The sequence below is a fragment of the Macrotis lagotis genome, chromosome 1 (assembly GCF_037893015.1).
Source record: "Macrotis lagotis isolate mMagLag1 chromosome 1, bilby.v1.9.chrom.fasta, whole genome shotgun sequence".
Lineage (NCBI taxonomy): Eukaryota > Metazoa > Chordata > Mammalia > Peramelemorphia > Peramelidae > Macrotis > Macrotis lagotis.
In genome coordinates this window covers 869,002,644-869,025,921 of record NC_133658.1, presented here as the reverse complement: position 1 = coordinate 869,025,921, position 23,278 = coordinate 869,002,644, and the positions used below count along the sequence as shown (strand labels likewise).

The following is a 23,278-nucleotide window of genomic DNA, read 5'->3' as shown; positions in this document are numbered from 1 at the left end:
TCCAAAAGAATAAGTCATAGACCCATGACACAGCTGAGAGGAATTTTAGAACATAGGACATCACAGCTGGGAGGGTCCTTAGGACACAGGATGTTAGAGCTGGAAGGGTCCTTAGAACATAGAATGTCACCAAGATTTAGAAATTGAGTGAATGTCTATTAATTGGGGAATGGTTTAATAAACTGTGGTTTATGTATGTGATGGAACACTATTGTTGTATTAAAGAACCAGGAGGGATGGGAATTCAGGGAAACCTGGAAGGATCTGCATGAACTGATACTAAGCAGAACCAGAAGAACATTGTACACCATAACAACAACATGGGGTGATGATCAACCTTGGTGAACTTGCTCATTCCTTCAGTGCAACAATCAGGGACAATTTTGAGCCATCTGTGATGGAGAATACCATCTGTATCCAGAGAAAGAATTGTGGAGTTTAAACAAAGACCAAAGACTATTATCTTTAATTTTTAAAAAATTATCTTATTATGTAATTTTGCTATCTCTTATATTTTATTTTTCTTCCTTAAGGATTTGATTTCTCTCATCACATTCAACTTAGATCAATGTATTTCATGGAAACAATGTAAAGAGGGGAGTGAGAATAGGGGGAAAATTATAAAATTCAAAATAAATAAATAAAATTTTAAAAAAAAGAACACAGCATGTCAGAACTGGGAGGAATCTTAGAACAGAATGTGAGAGATGGAAGGAAACTTAGACCATAGATTGTCAAGTCTGGGAAGGACCCCAGAATACAAAATTTTAGAGTTTAAAGGGATATTGTTACATAAAATAGGAGAACTGGAAGCGTCCTAACAACACATTAACATTAGAGTTGAAAGGAACTTCAAAATAGAGAATCTTAGAAATAGGAGAAACCTTATTGGGTGTATAGAATGTTGGCCCTAGAGTCAGGGAGACCAGAATTCAAATCTACCCTCAGACTTTTGCTAGTTATATGACCCTGAAAAACTCTCTTACCTTCTGCTTGCCTCAGTTTCTTCAACTATAAAATGAGAATAAGAATGGCACTTACCTCCCCGAGGTGTTTTATGGAGCAATATTTGTGAAGTTTTTGACATAGTGGGCATTTAATAAATTGTTGTTTCCTTTCTTCCTTATTTATTTAATCCAACCTTCTCACTTTATAGGTAAGCCTCAGAGAAAGGAAAAGTCTGATAGTAGCATATAGACAGAACTAGAATCCAGTACTCCTGGCCTTGAGGTCACTGATCTTTACACATGAGAAAGGGAAATAAGTCTCAGATCAGAATTATATTGAACTGAACTCCTCAGGACCTACTTGCTTTTCATACCAGAGGATTCCAAGGGATGTGTTTGACAGAGAACAAAAGAGAAAGAATCGATGGAACCTGAGAACCAGGTGTCCTGGGTGAAGGAGACTAGAACGCACCAGGCCTGGGGTCTGCATTACATACAGAGGCCCTGCTGTTCCACTGGGGGAGATGACCACCTACCTGAGTCGGTATCAGGGACATTGTGTTTTCCCTCCACAGTTAGGGTCAACAATATGGGCCCCTGCATTTGAACAAGTACTTTCTTCCCCTAAGAGAATTCCTTTTGTACCTTTCCAGAAGGGACCCTTGGCCTTCACTGGGGCAAGAGATGGACAGGGTATTTTCTAGTTCAATTCACTCTCCTATTTCTGCTTTACCTAACATGACTTCAGTGTCAAGTTCATTTTTAAAATAATTTAAAAGTGATAAAAATAGTAAAGTAAAATTACACACTATATATAAATATGATACATTTTCATTAAAATTCATCTTTTAAAAGGGCCACCTTTTTCATAAACATGTCAGGGAATGGGAAGAAAATAAGCATTTTGGAGCACCTGCTATTTGCCAGATAGTACTAAAGCACTTTACAGATATTATCTTATGTGATACCAAAACAACCTTGGGAGGTAGGTGCTATTATTACCCCCATTTTATAGTTGAGGAAACTAGTTAAGTGACTTGCCCATAGTGTCCGAGGCTGGATTTGTTATTAGTTTTTTTTTAGGTTTTTGCAAGGCAAATGGGGTCAAGTGGCTTGCCCAAGGCCACACGGCTAGGTAATTAAGTGTCTGAGACCAGATTTGAACCCAGGTACTCCTGACTCCAGGGCCAGTGCTTTATCCACTGTGCCACCTAGCTGCCTCCCTGAGGCTGGATTTGAACTCATGTCTTCCTGACTCCAGACCTAATAGCATTCTATCTAGCTGCCTCTATAAATATATAGAATGTTGGATCTACAAGAACCTTAGGTCGCTAGGAAAGCGCATGATAGTTTATTGAATTGAGAAATGAAATGACTAGCTTTATACTTAAAGAAAAATCACATTGGCCACTGGGTGGATGATGGTTTGGAATAGAAAGAGGTTTGAGGCAGAGAGAAGAAATAGGAGGCCATCATAGATATCTAGGCCAGAGGTAATAAGAGCCTGAACCAAGGTGTTGGGCTTGTAAAGAGAAAGATTTGGATTTAAAATGTAGAAGTAAAAATGGCAAGACTTAGCGATTAAAAGGGTAGAGTAAGGGAGTCAAGAGTATAAATCTCAGAACATAAGATGTCAGAATTATGAGGAATCTTTGAACATAGAATATTAGAACCAGAAGACACCTTAGAAGATAGATTCACAGGGCTAAAAACGATCATAGAACATAGAATATTATGCATAGAAAAGACTTTAGATATGGAATATTAGAGCTGGAAGGGGACCTTAGAATATAAAAGGAACCTAGAAGGGAAGCTAGTGGATAGAGCACCAGGTCTGGAAACAGGAAGATTCGTCTCCCTGAGTTCAAATCTGGTCTCAGATACTTACTAGCTGAAGGATTACTTGTAATTTCACTCTTTTTGCCTCAGTTTTCTCATCTGTAAAGTGAGATAGAAAAGGAAATGTCAAATCACTCCAGTATCTCTATCAAGAAAATCCCAGATGGAGTCACAAAGAGTCAGGGATGACTGAAACAACATAGCAACAACAAGAAGGGAATATTTGGTTAACCATTTTGCAGAGGAGGAATCTGAAGCCCAGATAAATTCTTTGACTTGTCCAAGGTCAATGGACAGAGCATAGGACATGAGTTCAAATCCCTTCTTTGCAAAATATTGTGATTATGAACTTGGACCTTACCAGTAAATCAAGAAAGTGAGATGAGATGTCCTCTAAAGTCACCTCAGCTAGAGTTCTGTGAACCTATGGGCCTATGAAGCATCAAACCTGGGATTCACATGAATATCCTTTGACTTCAAACCCTTGTTGTTACACTGTTAAAAAAAAAACAAATGCCATAACCTACAATGATGCTAGACCTGTAGTTGGAAGACATGAGTTCAACTCTGACCTCAGACCGTGTGATCTTATGGAAAGAACATTTCAGTTTACCTGAGAAGACCTAGGTTCAAGTTCTGAACATCCAGGACTAGTTGGGTCAGCTGGTAATAGAGATTTGGAAGGCCTCTGCAGAGAAGTAGGAAAACAAGAGATCAAGAGATAAAAGATGAGAGTGGCAAGGGGAGATGTATCACATGGGAAGGAGGAAGAAGACAGGGGGTTCTGCTTTACTCCGTGAGCCTCAGTTTCCTCATCTGTCAAATGAGGAAATGATCCTCTGAGGACCTACCTTACCAGGCTGTTCTCCAAGGATCTGTAAACCATAAACCAGGATAGAAATGGGAGCTGTTTTAATAGAATGTCAGTTATAAAAAGCAGACAGGCCAAACTGTAATTGATTTCAGGAAGGGGACCCTTGATCTGTAAATAAAAGCAATCTGGAATCTCACACAGCCGCTATGGAGTCTGCAAACGTGGCCCCAGAAAAGCATCACACCCAGCCCTCTGATTTGGCCTCTGAGCCAAGGGCTGGTTGGGTTGAGCATCCAGAGAAGGACGGAGCCCCAAAGCTGCCACTTCCCCAATGCCAAGACCTCCCAGGGGGAATTTCTCCTGGGCTGTTAATCTGCAACGGCAAATCAAACCTTTAAAGCTAGAGTTCACGTTTTCTTGGCAGTTTCCCAAGGAACCTCCGACTCCTCACTCTCCCGCCTTCCTGCCTCCGGTCCCTGGAATGGCTCCAGGTGCTTTTAAGGGAACTCTCAGCAGGGTTCCCCACCCTCCCCAGTCAGTGGATTCCATCCCCCATCCCCTATCCCAACCCCATGCCCTCCCTGCTCAGGAAAGGGGCAGGCCTCCTCTATGTTTATCTTCCCATTACATATGGTCCTAGGCAAGGTTGCATGTTTTCAATCACTTGGTTTCAATAACTTTAAAGGCATTTTAGGGTAGTGGGAAGAGCAGGAAACTAGGAAGATCCAGGTTTGAGTCCAGACCCTACCCCTGACTTTATTAATCCAACTTTCCAGCTTTATCTCATAATATTCTCCACTCCACAATATATTCGACAATCAAAACTTGGATCTTCTGTCTCCACCCCAAACACTTTCTGCCCCCCTTCTATTAAATTCCTACCTACCTTCAATCCCTAACTCAAGTTTCAGTCCTTCCTTGAAGACTTCTATGATCCCCCACCCCCAATAACTTCCCCCTGAAGCCTTGGTTTTACACTAGCAACATAGTAGGGGTCAGGGGGAGAAGTATTGAACTTTGAATCAATAGGGACATAGATTTAAATGCCATCTTTGAAACCTTGGGCAAGTCATGAGGTCTATGTCTGATCCTAACACTAATACCCCAAGCTTCAGTTTACTCATCTATAAAATAAGGGTGATAATGCCTTTAGTTCCTCTCTCATAGGGTTGTTGGAACTCAGTGAGTGGGTCAGTTTTGCTGGGATGTTGGGTCCACATAAAATTAGAAAACTGTTTTGGGGCTAGACAAGGATGAACCTTTATAAGTCTGAAGCAGGGAAGTACTTCAGAGTCATCTAGCGCAATTCCCTCAATTTACAGATAGGAAAACTTTTAACTCAGAGACTTGCCTAAGGATCAGCAGATAGAGGTGAAATTTGAACCCAGGTCCATGGACTCTAAATCCATTAATATTTTTGCTACACTGCCTCTCAAATGTCTTGAATGCTAGAATACCAAATCATGATTTTTTCTGATAGGCAATAGGGAGTTTTGGAAGGTCTTTGAGTAGGAGAACAAGAAGATCAGAAGTGAGCATCAGGAAGATAAAAGAATGGATTGAAAGGGAGGAGACACAAACTGATGTGGCCTAAACAAGGTGTGGCATCCTAACTTCATCTATTCTGATCTCTGTGATTGTACACAAATCCCTTCATTTTTGTGTCTCAATTTCTTCATCTTTAAAAATGGGACTAATAGTCAAAGCATTGTGTATTTTGTAATGTTATTAATGAGGGGAGTACTTTGCAAAGCTTCAAGTGCTATATATCAGTGAGGCTCTTCTAAATAGAAGTGAATGCAGAAGAAAGAGAAAGACAATTTTCCACAATTTTAGTCTGACATTCAACCTACTTTCTCAGCCTAATCTTCTATTCTTCTCCACTTTTACTAATATTGCCTTTGGGAAATTGAAAAACTCTTTTAATGACCTCAGGCCTCTCCCTGAAACCAAGGCATATCCTTTTAATACCAGTATTCTTCCAAAGATCTTATATGGCTGTGAGACATGGCACACTCCAGTCTCTGAAGAATTGAAAATTAGTATCACCCAGTGAGCAATGAAGAAGTGCATGGTGGGAGTGAGCAGAAAGCAATACATAATGTGAAAGGAACTTCAAAGAATTAGTGTTAAAAGGCATCCTCAGAAAAAATATGGGATTGGGAAAAAAAGGTGGGATTGTAGTGCAATAGGGAGAGAGCTGGGTTTGAAGTCAGTGGAATTGGGTTGAATCCCAGTTCTGCTATATATGATCTGTGTTACCTTAGGCAAATCACTTAACCTCCGTAGGGTTCCATTTCTTTATCCATAAAATGAGGAACTTAAACTCAATGATTTTTAAGATCCCAACTAACTCTAAAACTATGATTTACACCCCTACCTCCACCATGAGCAAGAAATAACCCATGAATAGCCCATATGTTCAACTGGCATCTTCTCAATGTCAACAGAAAGTCAGGAATTCCTCAAAGCATTGGGTGAACCTTCTAAGGGTTCCTACTTTGGGGAAGACATAAATGAGAGCTGAACAGATTAACTCAATGGAAGAAACATTTCTATCTTTGAGACTGCATGGCCAATGGAGTATTAGAATAATGCTACCATATGGTGCTCTGCATACATTTGAGCCAATCTCATCAAATTCTAGTTGTCAATTTTCCCATATTATGGGGAAATGGGTCTCAAAAAAGGTGACTTTGTGCATAGTCACTGAAGTCATTAACTGAATTCCAAGTCCAATTCTCCACTCTCACCCACTCTCATGACTATCCAATTGAAGAACTTCCCTTCCCTTCAAGGCTCAACTCAGAAGTCATCTTCCAGAATCCTATTCTGATCATCTTTCCCAGTTACCCAGGTGAAATCAATCAGCATTTATTAGGCACTGATTCTGGGTGTCTGTGTCTGTGTCTGTGTGTGTGTGTGTGTGTGTGTGTGTGTGTGTGTGTGTGTGTGTGTGTGTATGTAACCAAAAGTCTTTTGAGTGGGACTCTTCACTACTCTATTCATTCTATTGAGCAAATATATGCTAAGCTCCTACTGTTTACTTCGAACATTATTCAGTTCTGAGATACAAACTTGCACGACACAAAATCCTTGCCATAACAAAGCTTACAGTTTCAAGTAAGGGATTTGGGTCAAGGGCAAGAATAAATAGAGAAGAGACTATCCACACATAGAATAGATGGGTAGATAGATAGATAGACAGATAGATAGACAGACAGACAGACAGACAGATAGATTGATATATAGATGATGAATGGACAGATAGATATAGATAGATATAGATGATATAGATATGATAAAGTGGTTTGAGAGGGAAGAAACAGTAAGACTGAGGAAATTAGGTAGAAGGACATATTTGAGCTGAGCTTTGAATGAAATGAAGGGTTCTAAGAGATAGTAAAGATTTCTCCCTCATTAAATTTCTCATGGAGCTTTACTTTTAAGATAATAGACTTAAAACTAGAGAAGACTGATAAATGGATGGATGAATGGATGGAGGGGCTTAGGGGCCACTGAGTCCATTATATAGATGAGAAAAGTGAGACCTATAGAGGTTAGGTGATTTGACCAAGGTCACACAGTAAGTGTCCCAGATGGGACACTTACTTCCAGAGTCAGCACTCTATTCCCTATATTCTCTATGGGGTTATGTTCCTTATACCTTTATTGTCTGTATTCTCTGCCTATTGTGTCATGTCTTGTTTCTCTTTATAAACCCAGGACTTTACATTTAATAGACAGTTATGCAGTTGAATAGAATTAAATTGATCCTATAGGAAAAACCAAGTGTTGGTAGATAGGCCCACCCAGCTATCTGCTGCAGGGTTCCACATGGCTTAGATTCCCTTTGTAGAGGACTCATATTCCAGCTTTAACCTGGGCTCAATGATTTTTTTTTCTTCCAAACTCCTCAGTGTTCTTATAAAAACAGCTACCATTGCTGTCTTGCTTTATAGAAGACAGAGGACCTTCTTTGCAACCTCTGTGAGGTCATGATGTAAATATTATTAGCCCCGTTTTACCAATTGGGAAATTGAAGATCAGAGAGGACAAGTAAATTGGCTTGGATCACACAGCTACAAAGTATAGGAACCAGGACCTAATCAAGGCCTTTCCAGGCCATGCATTCTCTGCCTTACAGCCCATTGCCCCTGTTTCCAGCAGGAGTGTGTTCATTAGATGTTAGATGTTGTTTATAGACTTCACTTCAGCACACAGTTCAAAGTGGGGAAAAATCAATACTTGGGTTATTTCTGGTTGGGGCTCAGCATGTTAGTGTTGTTGCTTTTTTTGGTTCATGGCTCAGTTAATGTCCCTGGTGCAAGTAGAGGATTTGTTCAACCTTCTGCACAGGTGGTCTTTTAGTCCTGAGAGACTTAAAAAAAAACCTAAGCTTGGAAGGAAACCAAGGAACATAAGAGGCTTTGGGAAGGAGGGAAGGCATGCTGGGCATGGTGGACTGCCTGGACACAGCCACTGAGGTGGGAGATGCAAATGTAATAGAACAAATGTAATGGAACAAATGTAATAGAGGTCAGTTTGTTCAGACAAAAGGGAGTCATTGAAAATCTGACTGGAAAGGTGAATTGGAGCCAGGGGTTTGGCATACTTGACAAAGGGATGTGTTTTTGACCCTAGAGGTAGTAGGGAGCCACTAGAGTTTGTTGCTTTGAAAGGAGGGAGGAAAAGAGGAAATTACTTTGGTGGCTGCTGTGAAGACCGAATTAGAGAGAAATTCGAAGCAGGGAGACCAATTAGGAGGCAATTGCAATAGTCCTGTTGAATTAGAGTTGTGGTCCTGGGACTAGAGAGAAGGTATTGGATGAAAGAAATGTGGAAGTAGAATTGGCAATGTTTGAAAGTTGATTGGGCATGGGAGGTGAAAGGGAGGAAAGACAGGAAGGCTGGAGGGACTTTAACTGGGAGGACCCTTAGAACAGAATGTCAGAGCTGGGGGAGAGGGAAGGATCTTAGAACACAGAATATCAAAGCTGGGAAGGACCTTAAAGACCCTGTGAGTTCAACCTCCTCATTTTAACCCAGAAGGAAACTGAGGTCCAGAGAGATTAAGTAATTTGCTCGAGGTAATACGGCCATTAAGTGACTAAGATGGTATTTGTTCAAGGTTGCCTGGGCAATATTCATTCATTCTGCTCTTATCCAACAATTAATTGCATTAATCTGTGCCCAGCCTTGTGATAGTCATTAAGAGAATTATAAAGACAGAGCCACCTATATTTATAAACTATTTAATAAATGGGGTGAGAAGAATAGGCAGGGGCCACATTGCAAATATGTAATCCCATACAATATCTAAAACAGAGTAGAATATAATAAACAACATAAGAGAGGCACAGAATGAAGAAAGGAAGCTGATAATCTTGAAAGCCAACCTTTCTTCTTTTCATTGCTGCTACCTCCTCCGATCCTCTGCCAAACATGAGCTCCTCTGATCAACTCTTTTCATAGTTCAAATAAATTCCATGTGCATTTATTGAACACCTGCTATGTGAAAAACATCATGTTAGGCACTTGAAAATTGAAAAGAATAGCCAGCTCCCTGCCTCCAAGGAGCTTATAATCTACTAGAATACATATATTATATATGTGAATAAATTATATAGTAATTTCAAAATGGAGGAAGCACCAATAGAGAGATTACCATTTCAAAAAACAAATGCTGCAGGCTGCTACCTACCTCTTGAGGAGTGATGGACTCAGAGTGCAGAATGAGGCATACATATCTTGTTTTGTTTGACAGTATTTACTATCTGAGATGCTATCTCTTCTAATCTCTACCTCCTGGTTTCCCTCAATTTTCCTAAATCCCAGCTAAATCCAACCTTCTGTACAAAGTTTTTCCCAATCTCCCATAATTCTAATATTTCCCTCTGAGATTATTTCCAGTTTCTTCTATCTGTATCTTGTTTGTACATAATTCTTTGTATGTTGTCTCCCCCATTAGACTGTAAATTCCTTGTGAACATGGAATGAATGGGGTTTTTTGCCTTTTTATGTATTCCTAAGGTCTGGCTTTTAATAGGAACTTAAGAATTTAGTAATTAATCAATTAATAAATGATAATTGACTGATGACTTAACTATATCTATTTGTTACAAAAGTTTTGTTCCATTTTCATAGAGGGGAAGAGGTTGTGAAGTAAAAAGAAAATCAATTTTTACTCTTTGAAAAAGCAATTAAAAAAAACAATTGGACTGATTAGGGGGAAAAGGCCTTGTATAGGAGGTAGCACCTGATCCATGCTTTGAAGAAATATAGGAATTCTTGGAGGTAGAAGTGAGAAGGGAAATCATTCCAGATTTGCAAAGGGGAAAAACATGGAGAAAGGAAATAGAATGTTGTGGTGGGAAGTTAGCAGATGGTGTTCATTTATCTTTACTATCAACTTTTAAGATAGGATGATAATTATTGTCCCCATTTTACAGATGAGAAAACAGAAGATCAGAGTATGAAAAGAGCTTATTTAGAGTTCCAGAATTTGATAATGACCTAGCCAGGTCAGCTAGTGTGGGCTTCCTCTCTTGATTAGGGTCAAGTGTATGTGTGTGTGTGTGTGTGTGTTTGTGTGTGTGTGTGTTTGTGTGTGTATGTGGCTCAGCAAGTACAAAGAGACAACTCAGATTTGTTGATTTTATTTTCATTCCAACAGAAGGGAGAAAAGCCAAATTCCTGCCAAATTCTGGCAACTCAACAGAGGTTCCAGCCTTGCCCCAATCTGGGCAAAGAAAGACAAAAAGACCGCAGAGAACTTAGGAAAACCCACTTCAGATGTGAATTCCAGCCGGGACCCCCATGGCCTCAGCATTGTTTACAGAAGCCTTAGGCTGAGACCCAGCCCAGACAGAGGGGCCAGTCACTGGCAGCCCTGATCCATATGGGGGGGGGGGGGGAAGGTGCCAGCAGCTGTCATTAGTGAGTGAAAGTGCTGGCTGTGGGGAGTTCTTGTGGGGTCACCTCTCTCCATCTGTGGGCTCCTGCTAGTTTGGGGAAGGGTCATGGGTGAAGAGGAGCTTCTGAGCCTGGAAGATATTTGAATTCTGGAGGAAACCAAAAGTCCCAAACCGGGAAAAATGCCTGGAAACTTGGAATTTGATGGGAGATGGAATCTGGGTAGCCTGTCAAACTCAGTGGAACTTAAACAGAATATTAAAATGTAGAATGTTAAAGACGGACAATGCAGAATGTTAGAGTTGAATGGGAGTTGTTCAGTACACAGGTCTGTCAAACCTTAGAAAGAAGATTGTTAAAAATGCTGTATATCAGGAATAGACTTTAGACAAAAGAATGTCAAAACTGAGAGGCCTTTAGAACGCAGGATGTCAGAGCTGGGAGGATCCCTAGAACATAGGGTGTCAGAGTAAGGAAGGATCTTCGAACAGAGAATGGGGGCAGCTAGGTGGTGCAGTGAATAGAACACTGGCCCTGGAGTCAGGAGGACCTGAGTTCAAATTCAGTCTCAGACACTTAATAGTTACCTAGCTGTGTGACCTTGGGCAAGTCACTTAACCCCATTGCCTTAAATAAATATAAAAAAACCAGAAAATAGCAGAGCTGGGTAGGGAGACTCTTAGAACCCAGAAAGTCATAGCTGGGATAGAACACAAAATGTCAGAACTGGGAAGACCCTTAGAACCCAGGATGTCAGAACTGGAGGGAACTTAGAATACAGAATGTCAGAGCTGGGAGGACCCTTAGAATACAGGGTGTCAGAGCTGGGAGGGTCCTAGAACACAGGATGTCAGAGCTGGGAGGGTCCTTAGAACACAGGATGTCAGAGCTGGGAGGACCCTCAGAACACAGGGTGTCAGAGCTGGGAGGACCCTTAGAACACAGGATGTCAGAGCTGGGAGGGTCCTTAGAACACAGGATGTCAGAGCTGGGAGGACCCTTAGAACCCAGGATGTCAGAATGAGAAACAAGGCTTGAAACACCAAACAACAGACCTGGAAGGGAACCTTAGAAAACATAATGTAAGAACATGAAATTATAACTAGAATAGGAAAAGACTTTAAAGACTGTCGAATTCAGTTGCTTCATATAAGCAGATGAGGAAACCAAGATCACTTTTGAGGAAACCAAGGCCCCTTCCAGTTATCTTCTCTGGCCCCCTTTTCTCCTTTCCAGAGAATGCTGTGCGGGGGGGGGGGGGGCGGGTTTGAGGCTGATGGGCATAGACTTCCCTGGTCACTGAATTAGGAGTAAAACTACAAGTGACCAGTAGATTTGCAAAAAAGGAAATGGAGTGAGTTGGCTGTTGACAGCAGAAAGGAAGCCATAGCAACAACTAGAATCATAAGTAGTCATTTTTACATTTGAGTTCCTTTAACATCCTTTGCCCATTTCAAAGTTTAGGCTGGTTCTTCCAGCAGTGGGTGCCTCCCCACAATTGTCAATGTATCTTGTATTCTGTATATATTTTGTATCAACTTATGCTTGTATCCCTTTGATAGATTGTGAGTTCTTGGAGGGCAAATACAATTTTGTTTTTGTCTTTGTCCAGGGTCTAACACATAGTAGGTCCTCAGAAATTGCTTATTAATTGATCAGTTTTTAATTGAAATGCAATAAACCCTATCCACCCTGGGAGATGGAAAGAACAGAGCAAATCCTCATTTAGGAGGGTGGATGTGGGGAACTCTGCCTCAGGTTGAAGAGGCAAAGCTAGGGATGCCCACCTTGCCATCTGGTGGCTTCCTATTTTGGTGGGGACAGTAGCACTTAGAATGCCAAACCTGGAGTCCAGAAGGCTCATTTTCCTGAGTTCAGATCTGTCCTCAGACTCTTTCTAGCTATGGGACCGTAGACAAGTCACTTAACCCTGTTTTGAGCTGGAGAAGGAAAATGGCAAACCACTCCTGTGTCTATGCAAGAAAATTTCAAATGGGTCACCTAGAGTTGACTCTCTATCCCAGATTCTTTCCATTGTACCTAGCAATGGTAATAATCAAGATTATTTTCTCATTTCATTAAATACAAAGAGCTCATTGTAGTCTTCTGTGAAGTAGCATATTATTTTAAGAATGAGGAAACTGAGGCTTAATGGATAGGTCAATGATTTACCCAAGATGATACACTCTGTTATTTGCAGATCTGAACTGAAATGCAGATCTTCTGTCTTCCAGGTTAGTGTCTCTCTGTCTCTCATGAGGCAGCTATGATGTTAGGGAAGCTTGAAGTCAAGAAATTCAGAACTGGAATCCTGCTTTAGGTACTTACTATGGACTCCCAGCACAATACTTAAACTCTGCCAACCTCAAAGTTCTCATCTCTAAAATAGGAATAATAATATAATATCTACAGTTCTGGGGCAGGGGTTACAGAGTAACCTTAAAATGCACTCTAAGTGTGAGCCACAATTACCATGAGTCATTTTGCTGCTGTGCCTCTTCCTCTCAGACATTCTCATCTCCTCTATCAACATTTCTCTTCATCTCACCTCTCCGATCCTCATGAGACTTATCTCACTCTTTCAAGGTGGAGGGGTATTCGACCTTGGCACTGTGACAGAGTAAAGAACCAGTTGTAGTCAACTAAACTAATTTCTTTCAGTGACACCGAGATAGGCTGAGGTGATTAGGGGAAAGGAAGGAGATAGAAGCTTGATATATCTAGACATTCCTGTGGGAAATGATAGAGGTGGCATTTACCCAGATTTTAGCAAAGCATTTGATAAAAACCTCTCATGCTGTTCTTGTGGAAAAGATGGCAAATTGTGGTCTAGACGATAGTATGATTGAGCAAATTTGAAAATGGCTGAATGGCTAGACTCAGGGTAGTTATTAATGGTTTGCTGTCAGCTTGGAACAAGTTCTTCAATGGAGCTCTCCAGAGACCTGGTTCTATTATTTTTTTAAGTCGGTGAATTGGATATAGAAATAGAAAGCAAGTTTATCAAATGTTCAGGTAACCAAAAATAAGCAGAGTAGGTAGCACACTCAGTGACAGAGTCAACATCTATATTGGCAGCCTAGAACACTGGGCCAGATCTTATACAGTGATATTTAATAGGAATAATTCAGAAGCTTATGTAGTGGCCTGCTACATCTCTCCAAATGTACCCTGAGGGGTTTTGAGAGCATCTCTCACCTAATGCCTTTGTTTGAGCCCCCATCGGTTGTGTTTTCCTCCCTATGAGTTGTCAGTAACTAATACCCCTGGTCCATGTACCCACTTAACATCAATTAGCTTTTACAAAGGGATATTTACTTTGAAAATATATTAAGGACAATGCATTGAATGTTGAAAACTATATATATAATTGGAGAAAAAAATTAAAATGCTATTAAGATAAAAAACTAAATGGGAAAAATTGCTGAAATTAAAAAAACAGGGAGACCAAATAAAACTCTATTTCACATGTCATTATAATATATTAAAACCCATGTATGCCCATTAAAAAAAGAAAAGAAAATTTAGCAAGGGTATAAACACTACTTCCCAATCTCTCATAGTCATTTTTGCTTCTTGGTCTCTGGGGCAAGTAGGTTCAGTCTTAGCATAACTTCCATAACATTATTCCCACCAAGTTCATATCCAAATGAGTACTCATGTTGACTAGGTAAAGTCCCAAATATCATTCTTTTTCCTTGGAGCATTAATTTTGAGGTGATATATCAGGTCATTGATACAACTAAGATACTTAGACACGCTGAGGCTCATTCTCCTGATCTTTCAAAACACACCAAGTTGGAATCTACAATCCCTCCACCTAAAATGAAAAAGAACAAATAGCTAGTCAGAATGACCAAAGTCTGTTTTCATGGGGCTATGTGGATGATTTCAGCAGAAGGAAGACCCACATCCTTTCCCCTTACAGCATTGACTCTCTCTGGGTGTCATCAGGGAAGGAATCAAACCAAGAGCGAACAGCTTAGAGAAAATGGCAGAATCTCTAGTCATTTTTGAATTTTTGAATTACTCCTTGGCCAGTTCTATATACCATGTGGCCAGCTGACCAGAATCAATGACAGAATGTCTACACATGCTCCAGTATCTTTGCAAGCTACTCCATTATACATCATCACAGCTATCTCAGAAGCAGGCTCTCCAGTCTCTCCCATATGGGGAATTTTCATCAGCCAAGCATACTGAAGTATTCTGTGCCTATGTCTATTCTCTGTTACATTTTCATGTATCAAAAAAAATTCCCCAAGCATCAGATGGGGGTGGGATGAAGAGGGGATGACTAGAAAGCAAAGTATCTGAAAAAATAATAATATTTGTTGAATGTTTAATTGATAGATTGGAGGTTCCATCTCAGTATGATGCGATGGTATACAATAGCATCCAAGAAAACTGGTGTTCTCTGCTGCATTGGGAAAGGTCTAATATTCTAAAATAAAAAGTCAGATCATATCAAGTTTACTTTTAGGAGCCATATTTTTTGAAAAAAATCAGTGAACTAAAGAGTAATCAGAATGATAAAGGAGATTTATTGATGATCACTGAACCCAGAAGGGTGATGAAATCACCAAAAGAGGAGGGAGCCAAGGACTGAGCCAAAGTGTACTAGATAAAGGAACCTCCATGCAGGTTAGATAGAATAGAGATACAGCAAAGGCAACCAAAACAGATTGAAGGAAGAAATTAAGGAGAAAGCAGTATCACAAAATTCTGAGTGGAAATACTATGGGGGAGGAAAGGATAGTCAGTAGTGTAAACACAATACAGAGGTCAAAAAAAAAGCTTGAATAATGAGAAAAGATCATTATATTTAGCAATTTGGAGAAAGTGTTATCTTGGAAAGAACAATTTCAGTCATATGGCATGATCTGAAAGTGGAATGTAAAGAGTTAAGAAATGAAGAGAGGATGAGAAAATCGAAGTGTTGGTTGTTCTAGTTTAGCTGTGGAAGGGAGAAGAGATTTAGGATGATCGCTTAAGGGAAAATTAGGACCAAGTGAAGATTTTGTTTTGTTCTTTTCACTGAAAAGAGATGGAATGGAAGATACAGGCACCGAAACTGTTCTTCACATAAAGGGCCATCCCTTTCTCCGAAACCAGAACAAAGGAGGAAAGATGTTGGGTGAGGTAGGGGACTATTAGGATTTAAGGTTTAGAAGTAAGTAAAAGAAGAAACCCAAGGTGGATGGCCTCAATTTTTTCAGTAAAGTATGAAGCAAGGCTGTCGTGGGAGAGAGAGAGGAAAATGCTGCGAGTCATGTCAATAAGCATTTAATAAATACTATACTAAAGTGCTGAGTATATAAAGAAAAGTAAAAACATGGTCCCTGCTTCCAAGCATATTTTCTTCTCTTTCTGTTTTTCTAGACTTGGCTAATGCAGGAATTTATTTTATATACCTATACATATTTAGTTTTATAATAATATTTTATTTTTTCCAATTACATGTAAAGACAAATTTTAATTCTTCTTTTAAGATTTTGTATTCAACTATACAGATTTGTGATGGGTTTTGTTTTCCTTACCTTCTTAATGGATTAGGTAGAGGAGGGTAGAGGGCAAAGAGAGAATTCATAAGTGAAAATTAAACCGAGTTAAAAACAATAAGGTGACCAGGACATAAGGGGCAAGATTAAATATCAAATGGAGGTATTTATATTTGATCCTGGTTTTAATAGAAAGACACTGGAGGGTATTGTTGGGGGGGGTGAGCAAGGAAGGTCTGACCAGACATTCAGAAAACCACTTTTACAGCTAAGTGGAGGGTGGATTGAAAAAAGGAGAGATTTGGGGCACAGAAAGCTATTGCAGTAGTCTAGATGACAGATAATGGGGATTTGTATCAAATGATGACTATGTAAATGAAGAGAAGGTACCATATCCTTGAGATGTTGACAAGGTAGAAATGATAAGACTTGAAACTAGGTTGGATGTACAGCATGGATATAAGTGAGTAGTGGAAGATGACACCAAGATTGCAATTCTGGATGACTGGGTTCTCCTAGATGTAATAGGAAAGTTGGGAATAAGAGAGAGTTTGTGGGGTAAGAGTTCTATGTTGATTTTGAGAAGCTTACAGCATATATGCTAATATTGGAATGAGACAGAGAAGATTAGCATGATTCATGTGCAAGGGTGATATGCAAATTTGTGAAGATAAGCTTATGGGACATGCAGTTTGAGTTGTACAAAAAAGCAGGTGAATATGGCTGAAAAGAGAAGGTGGGGATCTGGGATTCATCTGAATAGGGATGAAAATTCAACCCCTAAGAGTTAATGAGATTACCAAGAGGAGAGAGAGAAGAAAAAGAAATGGGGGCTAGGATAGAACTGTGGGGGACACCTGTGTTTAGAGGGCATGAACTGAGTGAAGATCCAACAGAGAAGACTGAGGAGAAGGTGTCAGCCAGGTGGGAAGAAATCAAGAGAGGACAGTGTCACAAAAACCTAGAGAGGAAAGATATATACCCACAAGAATATTGCCAAAAGCTACAGAGAGGCCAGGAAGAATTAGGGGTGAAAACAAAAATCAGACTTGAGAATTAAGTGATGATTGGGAACTATGGAGAGAGCTGGTTTGAATTAAATAATGAGGTAAGAAATCAGACTGTAGAAGATTTAGGAGAGGAGAGGAAGTGCATAGGTGTGTTTCTGGGCATAAGTAGTTTTCTCGAGGAGTTTATTGAAGAAGGAAGGAGAGATATAGGTCAAAAAATATCAAGGTTGGATGAATTATGTTCTTTTTTTCAGGGTTGGAGAGACATAGAGATGTTTATAGGCTGCAGGGAAGGAGCCAATAGAGAAGGAAAGGTCAAAGGTTAGGAAGAGCATAGTGATAATAGAGGAGGCAATTCCTAGAGAAGATAGGCAGGAATAAGATCAAGGTGAAAAAATTGGAGGTTGTCTTGCCAAGAAGAAAGGTCAATTCTTCATGTAAGATAGGTGAAGGAAGAGATACCGGGGAAGATGTCTGAGTAATGAGAAGAAGAGAAAAGAGGATTCTCTCAACAAATGGCCTCCATCTTTTTTTTTTTTGTAGTGAATTATGAGTCAAGGTCTTCACCTAGAGGGTATCATGGTGGTTTTGTGAAGGGATAACAATGTTTTGGAACAGATTCTGTGGGGAATATGAAAGGGAATTAATCAGGAAGGAGGAAAAGAATTGATGTGTGGTTGTTGAGATTAAGTAAATTTGAAGTGGATACAAAAAGCACAATTATGCGAGTCCACACAAAAGAAGCAAGACTTTTATGAAAACCAAAACACAGTTTACTACTTCTTTCAACAAGCACATGAGTAGAAGAGAAGGTAAATCATGGGGATAATCCAGAGTCTGAAATTGGAAAGGGATGAGCAGCAATAAGACAAGAGGAAGAAGCAGCTAAGTGGCATAGTAGAGCACAGGCCCAGGAGTCAGGAGGACCTGAGTTCTAATCTGGCCTCAGACACTTAATATTGCCCAGCTGTGTTTTCTTGGGCAAGCCACTTAACTCCATTGCCTTGCAAAAACCAAAAAATTAAAAATAAATAAAAGATAAATAAGACAAGGGGACAATGAATTCAAGTGTAGAGGACAGCATAAGGCCACATGGACTGAAGAGAGGGGCAGTGTGCACAGAGTTGACCATCAATTTCCACATCAACCTGTTGGGGTAGGGGGAGGTCAGGAAAACTCAAATAAAGTTAATTCTTGCCTAGAAATTCCTTGAGCTTCTTCAGTGCCCAAAGCTCCGATTAGAGGCTTTTGCTAACTCTCAGAACCAGAGCCAGGGAATGTTGCCAGGAAAAAAAGAGGAAAAAAAACCACTGAGAAAGCAATTGGCCCAAAGCAGAGATTGACAGTCTTCTCGAGCTGGGGTCCCTCTGCCTCCCTCTCCCACTCCACCCCCATTCAGCATGGTTGTTGCTGGGGAAAGTGGGCAACATCAACTAGGGACAGGTTCCCATTGTCAGTACAGAGGCAAAGCGAGCCAGAGCCTAGAGGGCCCCTGAGAGGGAATGGAGAAGCCTGGCATGGCAGCAAGGAGAGATAGGGCTGGGCCAATTGGGTAGCCGGGCCAGGGCTTGTCCTCTGAATGACTGCTCAGCCACGTGGCCAGACAGAAGACTCACCCAGGCTTTCTTTGGTTTCCCCATCTGGAAAATGAGGAATTAAATAAGAGGTTCATTTAAGTCCTATTGTGCCCTGTCACAGTCTCTGCTCCAAGAACCCTTCTAGCTCTCCTATTCTGTGTCCTAAGGGCCCTTTTAGCTCTGACATTCTGGGTTCTAAGGACCCTTCCAGCTCTGACATTCTGGGTTCTAAGGGCCCTCCAACTCTGACATTCTGGGTTCTAAGGGCCCCACTAGCTCAGGCATTTCATTTTCTATAAATGCTGCATAAAGCAAGACACACCCATGCTGTGTCACACCACAGTAGGAAGGACAGATCATTTCACTGAAATAGCCTTAGGTTGTTTAGGGTACTAAAAAAGGAGGCCAGATCCAATTCCTGCTCCCCAAAAAGTAGCAAGGCCTTTTTGATACTCAAGAACTAACAGTGTGCTATATCTCTCAACAAAAGACCTCCACTAGGCAGGAGGGAAATCTAAGATATGCTTTAGCGGTTAGGGGCTTTCTCTAAATCTTTTCTTCAGAACAAAGCATCATTGTTTTCATTGTTTTGCAGAGCAAGATGGAAAGGGGGCTTGGCTTGCTGACCACCATATCTCAGAAGCTAGGGGATCATGAAAAACAGTTCCAGAGACCAATCATTCTACCATAGATCAAAGGGCATTCAAGCATGTGCCAAAGCAGCTAGAGCTGCTTCTAGGGTACAGCAAAGGGTTGAGACTAGAAATTCCCTGAGGGCCTTCCCAGGACCTCCTAGTGCTGCTATTTCCCTTCCAGTTCTAATAGTTTATGTTGAGGGTCTTGGATTCAATGGCCTCTCAAGTCCTATCTAGTTTTAAACTTTCAATCCTATGAGCTCAATGGGAATTAATGACCCCTTCTTCCTAGTATATCCTTCTAAGTCATTAAAAATATTTTTTCCATCCTTTTTCCTGCTCCAAGTTCTCTCTTGACTCAGTTTGAGGGCCTAGCCCCTTATAGCTAGACACAGTATGCTAATGTTTGACCAGTGCCCCATATTTATTATATATACTTGTGTATGTGAATATATTGTGTAGGTTTATGTGTTTATATGTATTTATCTCAGTATCTTGAGTGCTGTCTTAACCACATTATTATAACATGGGAGCAAAAAAAGGAACTTCAAAGGTCACTGGGGCTAAGGACTCTGCCCCATACAGATGGTCATCAAAACCTTTTAAAACTGATGGATGCCAGTGTAATTCATAATCATCTCTGGGAACATATTCTATATTTCCCTCTTGTAACCTATTATTGCTGCCCATTAATTACCTTTTTAATTTCTTCCTCTTGTTTAACCAAATGCTATTACTATAATTTAAATGTAATTCCCCTTGTGTGGTCCTAAAGAGAGACAGAGACTGAGACTGAGTCAGAGAAAGGTGAGAGGAAAGAAAGAGTGAAAGAGAGAAGAGGAAGAAGAGAGGGAAAGAGAAAGAGAAAAAGGAAGAGGAAGATAGAGTAGAAGAGAAAGGGGAAAAGTGAGTAGAAGTGAGAAGAGGAAGAGAGAGGGGGGGAGAGGGAGGAAGAGAGACAGAGAGACAGAGAAGCTAGCCTGTGGAGTCTGTAAAAGAGTATTGATTTGTACTGAGTAACATGGAGCCTTGTCTCAGCTGGACCACTAACTCTTTGCATGACCTTGCACAAATCACTTTACCTCTCAAGATGTTTGGCTTCTTATCTGTAAAATGTGGGGACTGATAATCTCAGGTCTCTTTCAGTTCTATATGTCCTGAGGTCTCACACAGACTGACATTCTGTATTCTAAGGGCCCTTCCAGTTCTAATATTTCTGTGTTCAAAGGTTCCTTCCAGTTCTGAGATTCCCTTGTTCTAAGGCCCATCTAGCTCTGAGCAGTTTTCCCCATATGTAAAATAAGAGGGCTGCCCTCAGCCTTTGAGGTCCCTCCCAGCTTTAAAGCAAGATTCCTTTGATCCTAATATAATATTTTGTGATGTTGGGAACTACTGAGCTCTCAGAAATAGATAAATTCCAAGCTCCTCCCTACTGGAGGCCAAAGAAATGGAGACTCAAAGCTGAGAATCAATGTCTTGCTGCTCCCCATAGAGAGATGGATAGATAGATAAATGTTGTATTTTTTTTTTCTGAAAAACAAAAAGGCTTTCCTGGTATACTGACTGAACTAAAAGAGGAGAAGGGTAGTAGGGTTTGGGGAGAAGGAGAGTAAAGATTCATAAAGGCAAGAACAGTTCAAGAGGGATAACAGACCTCCCCAGGAGCTGAGGGGGAGAGACCCTGGTAGAAGAGAAAAGAGCCTTTTGTTGAGTTAATTTTATGGGGTTTGATCAGAAAAGCCTCTAGTCATTTTGACAAATTTTCCAGTAATCTAAGTGAAATTACAAGGTATGGACTTTTGTCCTAAAACAACTTCCCATGGAAGTACACAATGCCCTAGGAGAACAAAGAGTATTCTTCTGATGGATCCCCATTATCAAAGGTCTTGAATCATGAAAGGAACTGAATTTGAGGAATTGAGGGGAAAACCTAGAGGCATCTAGGTCTAACAAGAGCAACAGGAATTCCAGTAATTCAAGCTTTCCAAAAATAGACCAACCTGCCTAAACAGTTGAGTCCTTCTCGGTCACTGGGAGTAAGCATTGGGACTGTTTGTTGGATGTGTTGTAGGGGGAAGAATGGAATTCTTACATGATGTAGAAACTGAACCTGATGACCTCTATGGTTCCTCATCAAGAAAGATTCTAGTATCCTCTGCTTCTTTATAGCCTCCAAAGACATATTGAAAATTATATTTTATTATCTGACCTGCAAGTGTGTCCCTGTAGAATCCTTGTCTCATAGTAATAGAATTGTGACTGATATTCCAAGATCAGCCCTAGTGAATGGGAGGATGAGTCACTAACTGAGCATGAGAGTGATGAGAAGCAGACTCCTAGTTTGAAGGTCACTAAAAGTTTCTCATTTAGTAATGCCAGCAAAAGTTGGGGGTGTGGAATAGGAGGGGAATAGCTGGGGTACCCAAGGAGCACAGTGCTGAGTCTCATGCTCATACTCCAAGATCACATAGGATGATGACAGGAACACAGCATTTAAAGCTGAATGGGGCCTTGGAGATGATACAGACCAATTTAGCCAAGAAATTAAGTGATTTACCTAAAATCATACCAGCACAAAGTGGCAAAGCTAAGAGGTCTTCTGTACACCATGTTGCTTCTTCTCTAACCCAAGTATGATTGATGGAATGGGAGGAGGTGTCCTGTGCTTGCAAAACATCAAAGTCACAGGATTTGGAAGAGCCCACCTTCTTTCAGAGCCTTTTTCCTGCTTTCTCATAAGATGATCCTTATAAGAGTTCTCATAAGAGCATCAATCTCTTTTTTCTTTTTAAAAAAATGTTTATTTTATTTTAATTTTGGAATAAAACAAATTCAATCTCCCACCTTCTTGTCTTTGTTTAGGCTTTTCCTTATTTCCTTAATTCTACCTTTTAAAATCTTCAGTTTACTGGAAGTCTCATCTCCTCATTTATCTTGCAACTGCTTATCTGTTCACACACTGAATGATGGCGTAATAATATAAACTCTCAATAAACAGGGACTGTATTTCCTTGGAAGTCTTTAAGCAGAGGTTGAATGACCACTTATTGAGTACATTATCATGGGAAATTTCTTTCAAAAAGGGTTGGACCAGGGCTCTTCCACTCTGACTCTATGACTACATCTCTTAAAGTCCCTGTGCCTTGGTTTCCCTCTCTATAAAATGAGGGATGTTGGACTAGGTGGTGGGTCCTTTCTAGTTTTAGATCATGGTCCCATGATTCAATGATTCACCTTTGTGTCCCCAGCACTCTGATTTGCACATAGTAGGTCTACCAGTAAATGGTGGACCTTGAATTCATCAAATAATAGCAGAGACTTTAGAGAACATTTGTTCCCTACTTCTCATTTCATACACAATGAAATCAAAGATCAGAAAAGGAAAAATTCTCATCCAAGATCCCAGTGCTAGCAAGTAGCACAGTGGAACCCAGGATGTCTGACGCCAAACCTCAGGCTCTGCAGGATTAGAGCCCTTCCCATCTCGGGGCTGGACTCTAAGTGCTTGTCAACTTTATGGGTTCTCATGTTTATGGGCTTTCAGGGAGGCTTTTAGGGAGACCATCCTCTCCCCTTTTTATAAAGTCTGAGATAAGAAAAGGTTCATGGGATTAGAAACTTGTCATCAGGACAGCTTTGATGTCTCCACTCGGTTTCTTTCTCTTTTAAAATCCATGAAAAGCCTGAAACAGCTCCCCTAATAGTAAACACACTTTCTCAAATAAAGGAGACAATTCAGGAAGAAGCCATAAGAAAAGAAAGCACAGTTAAACTAGATGGCTCTGAAAAAGCTCAAGTCCCAGCAATTTGTTGTAAATTCTCCCATTCCGCTGGCCAGAGATCACTTGTGCCATAAATCTTCTTCTTGGCAGAATCCTCAACTTTCAACCCATCAGATGGAGGGAGGCGTTTGACCTCCATAAAATTTTATTTCAAAGTCATTCCAGAAAAAAAATGACCCCTGGCCCTCCCTGTTCCTCCCTCAGGTCCTCTCCTGAGCCTTCCTTGGACCCATTTTGAGCTCTTGTGGGATCCTAGGA

The 23,278-nt window shown here is 40.5% G+C and overlaps 1 protein-coding gene and 1 pseudogene across 1 annotated transcript in view; both read left to right on the top strand.

Annotated features, from left to right (window-relative positions):
* EPHB2 (EPH receptor B2) overlaps positions 1 to 23,278 on the top strand; it is a 267,723-nt gene that overhangs the window by 147,149 nt on the left and 97,296 nt on the right. The window lies entirely within an intron of this gene.
* LOC141510598 (U6 spliceosomal RNA) lies at positions 16,600 to 16,696 on the top strand (annotated as a pseudogene).